A 4,418-nucleotide genomic window follows, 5' to 3' on the forward strand; every position below is an offset into this window, starting at 1 on the left:
CTGGATTTGCGCTTTATTCCTGTTCTAGCATTTCCTGTATTGGAACTGTATTGTTGTTGCAGTTGTTGATTTAATACATTTCATGAAATGTTATCAAAGTTACATATTCCATAAAGTGATCAAAGGCACTTTGGTGTGTTAACACATATCCAAATAAATTAAACTTAAATGGTGTTCGAGTTAACTTTTTTTTTTTTTTTTATAAGAACAAAATGTGATAGTTGTATTGGATTCCTTCTATTTTGATGGTCCCTTTAACACATTCTGTTGACTATACTGTAAGTAAAGTTGTACCTGTGCCTACATCTCAACTAACTTTCATTAGTGTTAGTTGTGTATTAGTAGACATGTAGTTGCAAAGTTACTTATAGTCAGTAGAATGTCTGACCATCACAATAAAGAGTTAGCAGATATTAAGCAGACAGTTTACTAATACTCTAGAAATACTCTACTAATACTCTAGACAGTTAGTTGACATGTAGCTGCAAAGTTACTTATAGTCAACAGAATCCAGTGATGAATAGCAATGCTCATCCTGACTCTTAATCTAATTCTGATTTTAAATTGATCACTCAGATAAATCCCATCACATAGAGCCTCTTTCACCTAGCTATCATCATATAGAGACTGTGTCTGTTCCCCGAATTTGGAAATCCAAAAAACGTTTAAACCCAACTAAGGTTAAAAATTTAATTGATGTTCAACAAATAAAAAACAGCTATAATACAGATGAGCAAATGCTAAAGCTTGGGTTGCTGAATATTCGATCGCTTACTTCAAAAGCACTCGTTGTTAACGATATGATTTCAGATAATAACCTAGATGTGCTGTGTTTGACAGAAACCTGGCTAAAACCAAACGATTACATTACTTTAAATGAATCAACCCCGCAAGATTACTGTTATAAACATGAGCCTCGTCTGAAACGCAAAGGGGGTGGTGTTGCTGTAATTTATAGTAATAGTTTCAATACCACTAAGAAATCAAGTTTTAAATATAATTCTTTTGAAGCATTGGTGCTTAATGTAAAAATATATAGTGTAAACGATAAATCACGTTTGAGATTTGTCCTGGCTACTGTATACAGGCCACCAGGGCACCATACAGACTTTATCAAAGAATTTGCGGACTTTCTATCAGAATTAATATTGACTGCAGATAAAGTACTAATTGTTGGTGATTTTAATATACACATCGATAATGAAAAAGATGCATTGGGATTGGCATTTAAAGACATTGTAAATTCAATTGGAGTTAGACAACACGTGTCAGGACCTACTCATCGTCGTAATCATACTCTAGATCTAATATTATCACACGGAATAGATGTTGATGCCGTTGAAATTCTGCAGCAGAGCGATGACATCTCAGATCATTACACAGCAAAATCTCCAGTGTTGAAATCCTGGTGTTAAGCACTCTTAGAGTAAAGAGTTAATTTTCTGGTGTTGAATTTCAAGGGATTAACACTGCTAGTGTAAACTGCACACTCTGGCTGGTGAAAATATGTAGAGTTAAATTTGGTTAAATCTAAAGAACACCAAGAGAGTGTAATTAGTTACATCCGGGACATTTATGCGCTGGGCGCGACGAAACGACCTGGATTCCTGGAACTTTTTTTCACAGTCGCCATTTTCTTTGACTCGCGATGCAAGGCATACGAGGAGGGAAAACGCAGAAAATAAGTGTTTTATCGCATTTATATATGCATTTTATTGCATTATATTGTTTTATTTCAATATTTATGTGCTGTGAACGGCTAAACCGTTCTCAGAAAGGCATTTTTATTGACGTGCGATGCAGAGCAGACCAGTATGAGGTTGCTTTTAAACAGAGAAACCTTCCAAAGTAAGTTAAGTGTTTTATCTAATTTACAATATGTATTTTATAACATATTGATTTATAGCAATATTTAAATGCTCTGCGCGCTTAAACGAGCCGAAACCTTTCTTAAAGGCGACATCTTTGACTCAATACGGAGCTGACGACGAGATTTGCTTGTAACGTTAACAGGAAAAACACCGAAAGTAAGTGTTTTTAACCTAATTTACAACATGGCATTATATTGTTTGTTTTTTTACGATATTTATGTGATGTGCGCGCCTAAACCTTTCTCACAGACTAACGTTATGCCCTGCATCTTCTTTGACTCATGACGCAGTGCAGACACGGAGTTTGCACGGAGTTTAACGGTGAAAACACTGAGTAAGTGTTTTATCTCATTTACAATATGTATTTTATAATGTTATTTTGTTTTATTATTACAATATTTGTGATGTGCAAATATCATAATGTATTTATCCTCAAACTATCTTTTACTCTCGTTTGCCAGCACACCTAACTTACCTTAACTGAAACAACGTTAACTGAAAAACAATTTTTCTTAGAATGTGTAAGTAATTCTTTAAGATTAAATGTTTATGAAAATGTATTTATCAGATTCAATTTTTGACGATGTTTGGATATGCTATTGATTTTTGGATAGGCTATTGATTTTGCTATTTGTGTTTGCTAGGAGCATTATGCTGCACCAAGCTGGTCTTTAAAGGCTGTACAGAACCTGGTGAGGGTCAGATTTTACAGATAACATTATGAGATAATCATGTGTATAAACATAAAAAATAATCATAGCTTGTTGCTATTTGGTATAACTAGATTTTTTTGTGTTTCATAACACTCATTTTGAATTTGTCCTGTCAAATTACTTTACAAAAGTATTTTTTCCCCCCTTTTCCTTTTACTTAAATAAAAATAGTTTTCAAACCAATTGTTTTCATGATTTGACAGGTGTTTTCTTGCTTTTTAATTTTAGACTCAACTGATTGGGAAATCTCTGCCCATCACCTGCCTCCAACATCACAAAGCCACAAGAAGGGAACAAAGATTCTTCCATCAGCTGACTATTTAGTGAGATTTCTTAAGGTGCGTGTCTAAATTTATTCCTAAAGGGTTAGGCTAGTTCACCTACAATTGGAAATTATGTCATTACTTACCCTCATCTCGTTCCAAACATGTAAGACTTTTTCATCTTCACAACACAAATGAGGATATTTTTAATGAAATCTGAGAGCTTCCTGTCCCTCCATTGACAGTCCACGCAAATACCACGTTCAAGCCCCAGAAAGGTGTAAAGGTACATCATTAAAGAACTTCATGCGACTCCAGTGGTTTAACATACATTTTATTAAACTACGCAAGTGCTGTGTTTGCAGCAACAAAACATTTACCACTTAATTTATTAAATATTAATTTCCAACATGCGTTGTTAAGTGAGCGTGCATCGAAGATTAATAATTTGTAAATAAAGTTGAGGTTTTTTGTTGTTGTTTTTTCGTGCAAACAAAGCACTCTTGTTGCTTCATAAATTTTTTTGAAGTTAAACCACTTGAGTCACATGGATTACTTATGATTTCCTTTATACCTTTCTGTGGCTTTGGAAGTGATAGTTGAATAGGTTGTCAATGAAGGGACAGAAATCTCTTAGATTTTATAAAAAATATCTTAAAGGGATAGTTCGGCCAAATTATATTTAACCCATGATTTACTCACCCTCAAGCCGTTCGAGATGCATATGTCAATCTTTTATCAGACGAACACATTTTCAGTTATTTTGGAAAATGTCTTAGATCTTTCAGTTGTTATAATGTGAAGCTATGGGGTCCACCTCCTTCAAGTCCAAAAATGTGCATGCATCCTTCACAAAAGTAATCCATCTGGCTCCAGGGGGATAAACGAAGGCCTTCTGAGGGTAATCCGTGCGGTTTTGTTGTAAAAATATACATATTTACTGGCTGCGCTGTCACGTTCGTTCTACGTCACAATGCTTCCTACGCTACGTCCTACGTCATACGCCAGCATCCATCTCCGTGAACGCGCGTCGACCGTTGCCGGAAGCAAGTTCTTTTCGTTTATAAAGTTTTAAATGTGTATATTTTTCGACAAAACCGCACGGATTACCCTCAGAAGGCCTTCGTTTATCCCCCTGGAGCCGGATGGATTACTTTTGTGAAGGATGCATGCACATTTTTGGACTTGAAGAAGCTGGACCCCATTACTTCACATTATAACCACTGAAAGATCTAAGACATTTTCCAAAATAACTGAAAATGTGTTCGTCTGAAAAAAGATTGACATGCATCTCGAACGGCTTGAGGGTGAGTAAATCATGGGTTAAATATCATTTTTGGCCGAACTATCCCTTTAAGTGTTCCGAAGATGAGCAAAACTTTTACTGGTTTGGAACAACATAAAGGGTGAATAATGACAGATTTTACATTTTTGGATGAATTAAGTCTTTAATTTACTTGGAAATCAGTAAATTCAAGTCTAACTGGTTAGTTAATCTAACCAAAATAGTTTATTGTTTGAGTCACGAAAGTCTAAGATGATTGAACTTTTTCCACCATAAACTTGCTGTA

General features: G+C 35.0%; 1 long non-coding RNA gene across 1 annotated transcript; it reads left to right on the plus strand.

Annotated features, from left to right (window-relative positions):
* Positions 1–1,723: 1,723 nt before the first annotated feature.
* Positions 1,724–2,923, plus strand: LOC308682721. Its single transcript, XR_014029184.1, has 6 exons — positions 1,724–1,848; positions 1,957–2,027; positions 2,162–2,205; positions 2,333–2,392; positions 2,516–2,563; positions 2,813–2,923. It is a non-coding gene; the product is annotated as an uncharacterized lncRNA (long non-coding RNA).
* The last annotated feature ends 1,495 nt before the right edge of the window (positions 2,924–4,418 follow it).

The sequence above is a fragment of the Scardinius erythrophthalmus genome (assembly GCF_964197995.2).
Source record: "Scardinius erythrophthalmus genome assembly, chromosome: 22".
In the NCBI taxonomy this organism is placed as follows: Eukaryota; Metazoa; Chordata; class Actinopteri; order Cypriniformes; family Leuciscidae; genus Scardinius; species Scardinius erythrophthalmus.